This window comes from Poecilia latipinna, unplaced genomic scaffold (assembly GCF_001443285.1).
Source record: "Poecilia latipinna isolate Pla-1442-1.1 unplaced genomic scaffold, P_latipinna-1.0 Scaffold922, whole genome shotgun sequence".
In the NCBI taxonomy this organism is placed as follows: Eukaryota; Metazoa; Chordata; class Actinopteri; order Cyprinodontiformes; family Poeciliidae; genus Poecilia; species Poecilia latipinna.
Window position 1 is genome coordinate 244,463 of NW_015113538.1, and position 11,958 is coordinate 256,420.

The window sequence follows — 11,958 nt, forward strand, 5'->3', positions numbered from 1 at the left end:
AGAGAGAAATAGAAGCACTCTAATACACACAAAATATAAAATATTTATATATATATATATATATATATATATATATATATATATATATTTAATTTCCTTCAGTGGTTAATAACCATATTCATTTAAGGCTTGAGGTATGTGTTTTTACATAAGTGTATATTTTTGAGTTCCAGTAAGATTGTTTTTTGCTGCCTGAATAGATAATAATAAAACTATGCTTACAGCAGAATTGCACAGATTGTATTTGAAAGAAAGCGGACGTGTTGAGTGCAAACATTATACAAAGGCATGAAATCCTGCTCTAAAATTGAAATGCAAGCTTTAAATTCCTTCATATGTGCCGGCGTGAGCTCTGTGAGGAAATTTGAGGAATTGGTGGACAAATGGGAGAGAAACGGTAAACAAGGTATCAGTTTCATCGTTCTAGTATTGATCCAATACCAACCCTGCTTTCGATAGTATCGATATTTAGATCGATACGGCCAGCCCTAACGTGAGTTGTATAATGGAAAATTTTAAAATTGCAACTTTCTGAAACAAAGATTTTCTGACAACCAGCCAATACCTGATTGATAATCCTGCTTTCAGTGGGAGCAAAATCGTGTTGTTTCACTTCTTCATTTCTTACTTGATGACTTGTAATCTGATAATGGTGTGAATGCTGTTCTGAGCCTTTCACTTCTCCCTGGTTTTAGTCAAATTGTCTAATCAGCCTGATATATCTCACTGGCAGCAAAAGCTCAGGTCGTAATGCGAGTGGGATGCAGAGTAAAATTTCCTGGATGGAGGTGCCACACAATTTGAATCCATTTTAATTGCTGTTTGAATGAATTTAAAAGTGCTCAGGTCAATTAAGAAGATGCATTCCTCTGCCTGTGTGTAATGTCATATCCATCGATCCAAGGAGCCTACCTGATGCAGCCATGTGGAGGATATATTTATGTTTGTGAAACTCTGCCATTTGGAATTCATTAGCTATTGATCCTTTTTAGCGACGCTTACAGTAGGGTGGGACGGTGGCCTGGTCTGAAGTCGGGTGATCAATCTACAAACCTTTTTTTTCCCCTTCTCACTATAACGCATTGACATTTCAAACCCCTGCTATAATCCCCCTTTTGGTTCAGATGTAGGAATATTTTCCCCAAATGCATTTCTGATTAAATTTTGGTATCAGAAATTCTCCTTCTTTCAGATTGGTGCTTTTTAATTTAATTTTATTTTATTTTATTTTGGTTTGGTTGTCAGCCTCTTCTTTTTCTCAACCCCCCTGCCCCCTCTTTACTATCTGAAGCTTGCACTCCATCATCCCTCCCTGCGCAGTGATTGGCTGAAGGGGAGCCATCTGTGGCCAATAGGGCGTGATGAAATCTCGGTGTTTAGTCTGGTGCTAGGCAGCGGCATTAACAGATAGGTGGGTCAGGCAAAGTCATCGCCCATGGATGGCAGTTTGGCTCTTAAAGCAACATCACATCAATTTAACAGTTCCCTGACAATACTTCTATTATCCTAAACAAGCCGAGTTGGTTCTCCTGACAATAAACAAAAGGTCTGTTTAAAGACAGACTGCTCTGTGTGCTGAACCCCGAAATGCAGATTGAGAATCGTGGCATTTGAATTCTGTTGTTGTCCTACACTCGGATGACTGCCGTGTCTGTGTTGACAAATTAAAATGATCCTTGAGCTGGTTGTTTTTGTTTTACAGAATTTGCACCATTTCATCTTGAAAAGAGCAGTCACATTTCCTGTTGGCTTCTACATCTATTCTATAAACCGGATGTACCCACATCCTTAAAAAGATCCTACATTTATTTATCTAAAATTAAGGCCTTAAATTGTCTTAAATTCATATGAAAAAGGTCAGTTAGCCTAAAATCTGCTAATCACAGGCATTACATTCTGTCTTGGCAGATATGCGTATTTTCTCGTTAACTATATGTTGTTGTTTTTTTATCTGTCAGGCAGATATTTAAGCTACCATGTTGCATACAAACATCTTGCATTATGCGACTGGAGACAGATGAGGCTACTGGCAACTAGCTGCTAATATATCCTTGCTAGCTAGTTAGCTAGCTTTGTTGCTTCAGCCATGTTTTAAGTGGAAATTTTTCGCCAGTTGCGTGAACAAAGTTCATTTTCAACTCCCTGCTGTTGTCAACCATACGAATTGCATTGTGAAGGTCTAAATTAAACTACCAGAACCTAAAAGTTGGACCTACACTGAAGTTTTTGGGAACTACAGTCCAGATATCAGGCATACAACAGCCAACAACCTAATAAACATTGTTAAAGTAAGTAAATGTAAAAATATATGCTTACTGCCACATATTTCCATCATGATGTAAGTCTTAAATTTAATTCATAATGGCCTTAAAAAGTCTTATATTTGAGTTGGTGCAACCTGCAGAAACCTTGATTAAAGTCCTGTCAAGTAGTTGGGCTCTAGTTAGCTCTGCTGTTAAACCTCTGTTTGGTTTAAACTCTTGGCTTTTTTTCCTGTCATGGCTTGAGAAGTGATGTCTCCTGTTTGGATGGGAAGAATAAAATAGCTCAAAAAGAAGTTCTAGGTTTTCCAAATTAATCAGTGCATGATTATGGGAAAGATTGAGAGAAAGGGGTCCTGTGTTTAGCTCTTAATCTATCACATTATATGTTTGTTCTTTTTGGAAAAGAGTGCTAGGTTTTACTTTTCCTCTAATTTCTTTGACATTTAACTTCTAAGTTTAACTTTGTGATTTTGGTAACTACAGTACCTTGTGAAAGTCAAAACTCTTTTGCATTTCGTCACGATGGACCTTAAACCTTTTTGGGATTTTGTGTGATAGGCCAACCCCCGTTTGAGGTGAAAGAAAAATAGTTTTCAGCAGTTTACACAATTTGGCATTTGAAAAGTAACCAATTACAAATTTAGGTCTGCATTTTGATTGGACACTTTGAACACTTAAACATAATTTGTAGTTTAGGCTGCAGCCTCTAAAATGTTTTCTCCCAGGGTTTTCTCTGCCCATCTTCACATCAACTCAGACTTGCTCCCCTTTCTCTGCTACACGAAGAATGAAATGACAAAAAACAAGCCCACCACCATTTTTGGCCTTGGATATGATGTCTTCATAATCTACAGTGTTGGGATGAAAGAATGAAGATGGCCGTCTTTCAGTAATGGGTTTTTTTAATGCCACATGTTATGAAGGAGTGAACAACGAATAGTTCTGTAACAACCTGTTAAAGCCAGAAACAGAACAGCTGCATTTAAAATAGTTTGCATAGATGACAGGCCCTGAAACCCAATATGATTGAACTTCTACGTGTTACAAACATCACCATCACCGTCACTAACAGTATTTGAGTAAAGACTTGGAGGGGGCGGAGTTTAATTGGCATAGCCTGAACGATTGGTTATTTGCTGAGATATTATTTCTGAACATTAAACTCAAAGTATCCGATTGTAGCTATGGTAACTCAGCAATGAAAGTATGAAGGTTATTTTGTGCACAGTTCTTTTAAATCTTAAACTTCAATGTTCAGCCATTTAAAATGTTTTAATTTATCTGAAACTTGTAAATCAAATTTAATAGTATTCTAATTTTCTGTAATCACATGTTATTATTCAGGGTTTGTGGTTTGTGTTAAAATTCAAGCATTCCTGGGTGTGTTGGGGGTTTGCTTGATGGATTCTCAGAGTTTTACTCATTTTCCTTCCATTTCACATCATGCACCATTTTTGTTTAAGCCTATCACATAAAATCCACATAGCTGACTTTAGGGTGTATACGAACACATTTTGAAAAAATAACGTACTTCTCCTCAGCTTCTCATGTCTGTCCACTTCTAATTTGTTGTCTCATCCTCCTTGGCCTCTCCCTCCCCCTCTGACAAATGATATATTGCATTTTATAGATCGCTCCGTCCAGAAGTCTGTCTGTTTTTTGTTTTTGTTTTTTCCACCTCTGTCTGGTTCTCCATGGTATATGCTCTCCCTAAGGGGAGTTTTTTACCCCCCCAATTCTCATTTGAACTTTGACCCAGGCCTCCTGCCTTCCTGGATATGAAATGAGGCTCTTGGTGTGGGGATGTGCTGGAGCCGCTTTGGTTTGAGCCTGTTTAATGCCGTCTACAGTAGATGAGGGGCTCAGGTGGCCACAGCTTGGCCATCTTGCTTTGAGGTTTGTGGACAGTTTGGGTGTCAGAACGACGGCTAAATCGATTCAGTGAAGTTCAGTTTATTATTCAACGTGGTAGAAAGGTTTTCTTCCTAAGGCAATCCACCCTTACCCAGCCACTACCAGTAAAGGGCTTGTGTGATATTAACACAAATCTAATATTGTTACCTTATTGTTCTCTAATCTTGTAACGAAACAGATTCAAATTACAGGTGACGATAGAAAGTGTTCATAAAGGAATTGATTGCATCAAAGAGGCTGTGTGTTCTCTGTTGTCGCCATTTTCTGCAGGCTGATTACCAAAACATTACAGACAGTTGGAGCTGAGCAGGCACGAATATCTGAAATTATGCTAAATGCTAAATTTGAAACCCAATATTTATTCTGAAATACTTAATAAGTGATACAATTTTTACTGCGATGGATTTTTTTAAAGCATAAAAAGGCCTAAAACATCTACTCAGTAATGCTATGACGGTGTTATTGTCTTTGTAAGTAGATAAGTAGGAGGCAACTCAACAGCCACGTCGACAGAGAAGTACCACTGCTCTGTTTATCAAAACCGTAGAAAATAACACACTTAATGTCCGTAATGAAAATATGTAGCTCTGATTCAGCTCAAAAAGTGAAAAACAGGGATCCTAGCAGTGCAATAAAATAGTTCTGTTTTCTTCTCAGTTATTTTCCAAATTACTTTTTTTTTTTTTTTACCAAATTCCACTTTTCCATTTTTAATTTTACCGATTTCCACTTTTCCATTCTAACCACATTTACTAACCCAAAATGTGTTCAACTATGAAATTAAAGCAGCTCAACAGATCCACGCCCAGATGTCCACATTTACTGTCATAAATATAACAAACTGCAGTGGTTCAACAGAACAAGGTGTTTAAGTATTTTCCTGTCTTTTTTTTATTTTAAACTCAAACAGTGCAAAACTAAAAATCTGTTTTCACATTTCATGAAAATCTCCCTTTTTAAAAATGCTTATTGAGACATATGGAGACATCTCCAGTAAAACACACGACTGTTTTTGTGTTTAGCACTCATGTCCTCGCAGCCTTCTGTTTACATTGCTTAACCAAAAATAAGTTGTTGGTTGTTTTTCTTTTCCCCTAAAAGAATATCTGATTCAGCACACAGCAACAAAACCTTCACAAAGTCTCTCCTCACTCCTCCTGATGTATTTGAATGTTGGAGAATTAGCAGGTGTGACCGGCTCCTGCTAGCTTGTGGCTTATCCATGTTTCTGATGCGACTCATCACATGAATCCTTACACCTCCAGTCCACCGTGTCCTGACAAAACTTATGGAAAAGTTTTCCTAGCCCCGAGCTTCACATTTTTAAAATATTTTTTTTAATTTTTCAGTTTTTTGGAGAAAGTCCATGTTTAAGAGAGTGTTTCAACTACGGCTAACTGGTTTATTCTGTCTGTTTGGAGGGTTGAGCCGAGCTGATTCAAGCCCCGCCCTACTAGACGGAAGCCCAAAAGGCCAAAATTCTGTGTAGCTTTTCCTGCAAATTTTGTGACATTTCTTCTTTTATTTGATTGTTAATGTCCGCGATTCTTTCAGGGGGAAATCATGACGCCCCAAACTGTTGAGACGTGTAACATTTATTGTGATTTTCTTTAACATTACTCATTGTATAGTACTAATAAAACCCTTCCTGTACCAGTGTACATGGGGTTGGAAACTCAGTAGTTTTTTTCGCTTCGTACCTAATGAAGCCGTCCTCTGCTGGATGTTTTAGACGGTCAGTGCACAGACAACTGGGCAATGAAGCCATACATTTGCCATCAGCAATTTGCTAATATTTAGAGGATACAGAACTCTTACAATGCTTGATAAGTCACCGTTCTCGTTGTGAGAGCATTACGTTGCCATGTCACAGCTGTGTTATCCTTCCAACAACTCACTGTTTTGATTGGCAGCCCAGACAGTTCAGGTGAGCCACTGCTCAGGGCAGAAAAATAAGTATGTGGGAAAAATACAGAAAAAAAGAGAAAAAAAATTATGCCAATTATATTGAAATATCCATTATTTTTGTTGTAACCTATATGATAACACTCCAGGGCATAACACTTCTCAAGTTAGAGACTGCCTGTGTTTTATTTCAGTTCCTCAGCTGGCTGTAGACGTCATGTGTTTTTATTCTCGTCACTCAAAAGGAGTTTTTAGAGTTGGATAAGTATCTTGATTTAGTGTTTTTTTCCCCTCATATTACAACAAACCAGTTAAATTAAATGAGTCCAGTGTAAGTTAACAGGTAGATAGAAAAATGACTTCCTGGAACTTATGAAAACTGAGGCAAATTAGAGTGAAGATGATGCACATTTGCATTCATCTGTGTTGCTAGCTATTTATTGTGAAATAATAATTTAGCAAGAACATTAGCAGTGTCCTTTGCTGTAATATACTCGGGACGGTGACTGACAGATTCCAGATCAAATTAAATCATCACAGCCACACTCTGATGATGCTAGATACGAGGTTTATTGTGAAGCGTTTGTTTAAAATGCCGGGAACATGGCGAGCAGCGCTTCCTGATGACCCAGCTGAGTCGGCCAGTGTGAGGAACATCACTGAGAGCCGATCCAGTTTGTAAATCCCAGCTGGTGAAAAGTTTGTTTGGGTTCTAATCGACGACAGACTCTGTGTTTTCAACCTCAGCTCACTGAGTGTGAAGCTCTGCTATGTGGTGTTTGTGCTGTGTGTGTAGGTGAGTGAGAAACCCATATTAACACATGTTATGTTAAATCTAGTTATAGAACTGCTGCATGTCCTGAAGCTAAAATGGCAGGAAGCAATTTGGCTTTCTGCTTTGTGCTTAAATTGTTCAAGTTTTCAGCAAACGTCTAAATTTACTTACACTTTAGCCACCTTGTCAGCTCATTACCTCAAATCACCCTTTTATGGACTAAAATTAGAAAATGAATGTGTTATATTTTGGCCAGTGAGTCTTTTTTTAATTTAAAGGTTTTTAACTTTGCAGAATATTAACAAAACATAAGCAACATGCCAATATTATCCCATCCCAACGCAAAAAAAACAAAAACAACAAAAAACACGAGACACAAAGACGACTGACAGCTATGAAATGTGGCAACCTTTAACATGACGAGGCAGAATTAGTACAATAAACTCGAGTTAAATTATCATGATGTCAAAGTAATTGCACAGAATATTAACAATGTATGTATAGAGATTTAATTGCTTTTGTTTAAAACTAAAACTCGATTACTATTTATCTGTAATCTTCATATATTGTGAGTTTGATTTGGTTGCATAAAGTAAACTATAGAATAGACATATTCTTAATTTAGTTTTAATGTGTGCATAAAAGTGATAGTTTGTACTTCTTTTTCTTAAACATTGTTTTTCAAAGTAGAATTTCTTGAACAGGTTTGGGGTTTTTTCTTTAGTGAGTTAAAAAAAATTAACTATATTTTAAACAGTTGACTAGCAGCGAGTGTGAAGTTGTGGCAAAACTGCTACTACTACTAATAACAGTAATAATAAATAATAATAATAATAATACATTTTATTTATAATGCCCTTTACATCTTGTGAGCTACAAAGGTCTAAAAACAAAACAAGCAAAACTCTACAAACTCCGTTCACTCGGACATTTTCTCTAGCGTCTCATTATTAAAACTCTTAAGTGAAGGAATAATATGATGGAAGATTTTAGCCATTTTAAAAGCATAAAATAGCTTTACACAACAATACGAAAGCCATAATCTTTGCCATAATTCTTCCTTTTAGTGCTAGAGGTTCACTCAGCATATATTCTTGTGTCGTCAAGTGTAACTCAGTAACTACTGTAACAGCAGATCTATAAAATCAACAGTGTAGAAACAAAAAGCAAAGAGCTGTTGTTAATTCATAAGAGAATCATCCTCCATTTTCTGGTCGTTAAACTGAAGCTTTAGTTAAATCAGACTTCCTGGCTTCCTTTGAAGGGGAGATTTAAGAGGAATGTAATACGTAGCTGAGAACCTAGTTTTTTCCACTTTCATCACTTATTGTATTTCAATGACTTATTTAAAACCCAATTCACTGTCTGTGTTGCTGAAACATCGCATACAGCTGAGCTAAAGTGGGTAATAAAGCCTGTGGCTGTGAGCTTTATTGTATTCAACTTGATATATTTAAATCAAGAGGTGGGACATGGAGCTGTCGTTTTCTCGCTGTGCGTCCTGTCTTGTATTTTGAAAACAAAGTGACATCTGCAGTGAAATCTTGAGCAACGAGCCTGGAGAGTTGACTCTGGAAGGTGTGGAGCATTCCAGCTCCGCACAATACTCCTCACTCCTCCGACTCAGTTAGCCGGGCAGCCTGGCAGACAGAGGTTGCCATGGCACCGCTTTGCACCGCTTTCCCCCCAGAAGGTGCCAGATTTAGGGAGTGGGGCAGGCTGGGCTAACATGTTGATTTAGACAAAAGATGTCTTTCCAGTGTCAGTAGAACGCTTAGTGGGAATGTTTTGGCTCTGTGGCAACAGACCAGGTGATGTTTTCAGTCGGGGTTATTTAGCGTTGCCAGGCAGGAGCCCGGCGGAAAGACACGGGAAGGAGAAGGGGAGAACTTTAACATGTGTGGCAAGAAAATTAGTTTTATCCTCTTTGATCGTCTCTAATTTCTCTTTAGCGTCAGAGAAAATGGCGGACAGGTCACTGATGAACCATACTGTTAGTGACTCTCACGCTTTTGGCTCAGATTGCGTCTGCAGACGTGTTGCTTTATTGAAGCTGACAGAAAACTTCAACAGAGAGGTCTCACTTCAGACTTTCCTTTGGTGCACTGCGGCTGCAGGAATATTCAGCAGCTTGTGGCTCTCTGGCAGCGCCACAGTTAATGTTAGCTGACCGTAGCATGCTTGATTACACTGGCATCTCTCTCAAGCTCTGCTCTCCCCTCTCTGCTATCTGCGGTCTTGGCTAAGTCAAGCTAACCTCTCCCCACATTGCATTTGGCCAGCAACGAGACTACTGTGGCGCTTCTGCGGCCTACTTTGGAATAATGACATGCAACACCACCATGCTGGTTATTATTATTATTAATTCACTCTGCCAAGGAGATTCTGAGGTTAAGAAGTTTTTGTCCGATATTTCTTCGGGGAAATTCCTGTAAAAGTGGGATTCGGATTGGTTTAGAGATGGGTGGAAATCCAGGATTTGTTTTTTTTTTTTTTTTTTTTTCAGCCTCGGAGGAGGTACGCATCATCATATTTAACTGCTGAGAAGTGCATCGTTTCTAAGCCGAGGCACGGCAACTCGAGAGTGTTCTGTAATTTGTGTTTAAATGCTTTTTTCCCATGTAGATCGGATGCCAGAACAGTTCCCGGCAGATTTCGTCATGTGATATTTTAGTTTTTCACCAGGACACTCCTCATAGAGTTCTCAGGCACTGCGGGCTTTTGGTTCAGGATTAAAACTGTAGATATTCAGCAGCAGAGGCCTACAGTTGTGTTCTGTTGTGTGGTATCTAAAAACAACTTTTTTCTCTCCTTTCTTTTAGGGCGGTGAACTTCCGATTTGTCTCGGCAGAAAGTCCTTGCCCAGTACACATTCATGGGTAAGTCAGCCCAGTCCTCTCTCCATCTGTTTGATGAACTTTGATTGTTTGCGTTGACTTTTAAGGAATTGTTCCAGAACTGTGTGAACGCTAAAGAGAAGAGTTGCTGCCAAAACACCCTCTAGCACATTCGGCCAGAAATGTTTTTGTGATGACGTTATTTAGTGTCACATCAGTACATCAGTAGCCTTTTGCCCAGTTATTTTGGTACTTTGCCCATGACCATTTGGCACAAACCCGTAGATCCGATCTTGTGGCAAATCTAACAGCACAAGCTCGCTTCTGTGGGTCTTTGTCACTGTGGTGTGAACATCGTCCTTTGACTTTTTGTTTGTTTTTCGTTTCACATAACAGACCCATAACGCGTGTGGAAACTGGAAGCTTGGTTGTCTTAGCTTTGTTGAAGATGGAGATGCACCGTGTGTTTTTACAAAGCTGCCTATTCAGAATCCTCTGATTTCAGAATCTCTTTGGAAATTTAAGAAGATATAAAATAACGACATACACAACACCTTTGTACCTTGAGTGGTCATTAATTATTTATATTTGGAGCAGAGTGTGAGAGAGCAAACGTTACAAAACAGGATTCTTTGAACATTTACCAACAAACAGAGCTTGCATTTTAAATTATTAGTACTCAAATTAGCAATTAGCGGAGTTAGGATAGTTAACATTAATGAAGCATTAATCTTTGTGAGTAATTCTGAGATTTCCAAAACAGTTTCACACACATCTCTTTTAAGTCTTCATCTCTTTCACACTCTTTGGCAATTATTTCAAGTTTTCTTTTAAATAGTTTCTGACTTCCTTTGTAAACATCTCAGTGGAGCTGAAAATGGCTAACTCTCCTCACTTTATAACAACTTCCACACCAAACAGCATTGTCGTCTTCTAAACTCCGTAGCATTTATGTGTGGTGCTTTCACCGATCAGAAAACATGCCCAGTCTGTGAATCGGGTCGGATCAGGGTGAAAAATGATCCCGGATCTCCAGCTGAATTCTCGGTGCATCTCCAGTTCTAGATCAAGAGTCTGCAACCTTTTCAAACCAAAGATGCATTTTTTGCCCTCAGTCCGGCTACATGAGACTAGTTTACAGCTGCAACTGTTACACACATTTTCAGAAATATCTACATGAAATTTCTCATTAAATAAACTATTTTATTTCTACTTATAGGTTTTACGATAGAGGAAAATATAAAACTTAAGCAACAAAAGGATGGATAAATATTATTCTATGTGATGTTGATGTTTGTGGAATTAAAGAAATTAAAGAAAAAAAAATACACATAGCTTCTAACCCAATAAATAGTCAAGTTAATTTTTTTAATAATCTATTTTTTATGTGATATTGTTGTGGAAACTGAATGCAAAAATCTAAAATCTGATAATATCTGCTTTTAAAACTACCTGTTGGTTCTTTATTAGTTTTGGCCAAAGTAAAATATCCCCTTTCAGCTCCAGGTCTGCAGGTTGCAGACACTTGATCTAGAATGTTCCCTGTGCTTAAGCATGAAATTTGACGATGCTAAAAATTAAAATAAAACAGAAAACAAATCAGTTTTTGTTGCATTTAGGGAAGGAGGGGCCCTTGTTGAAAATGTGTACATCCGGGTTGAGGTAGTAGGTTGTATGGTTTAGAATGATACCCTGGGAGTTAACTGTACAACCTTCTAGCTTTCCTTGGAGTACATGTATGACATCAACATGCTTAAACATCTAGGAGTGGCTCTTAAAAGTTTAATAAAACTGGAATGTTTGCCCATCTGTGCATCTCATGATGAAGGATCAGCTTTAAATGTGATCTACCGCATGATGCTCAAAACTTTTAATCAATATTTCATCTACATGTTTATGTGCTGTCATATCAGACATTACGCATCAGTTACACTGGCCTGTAAATATGCACAATAAAAACATTACTTAAGAACAAAATAGGTCCAGTTTTATGTAGAGGTGCACCTATCTGATATTAATATCTATCAGCCCTGATATTGAAAAAAATTCTAAATTGAGTATCGGTGACAATGTATCCAATGAATAAGAGTGGATCTATCCAGTCTAACTCTACGCTTTGTGCTCTGAGCAACGTCATGCTTTATTAGTTACTTTACATTATATTTAGAGTTCTTAAGGTTTGTCGCAGTTTATTCTTGACAAAGTTAGTCAACCTTTTGTTTTTGTCAGCTTTGGTTTCTTTATTATTTATTTTGGTTTGGCT

At 37.9% G+C, this 11,958-nt stretch overlaps 1 long non-coding RNA gene across 1 annotated transcript in view; it reads left to right on the plus strand.

Annotated features, from left to right (window-relative positions):
* LOC106957638 (uncharacterized) overlaps nt 1–11,113 on the plus strand; it is a 40,460-nt gene extending 29,347 nt beyond the window's left edge. The window contains exon 2 of the long non-coding RNA XR_001426998.1: nt 9,681–11,113. This is a non-coding gene — a long non-coding RNA (uncharacterized LOC106957638). The remainder of the gene's footprint in view (nt 1–9,680) is intronic.
* The last annotated feature ends 845 nt before the right edge of the window (nt 11,114–11,958 follow it).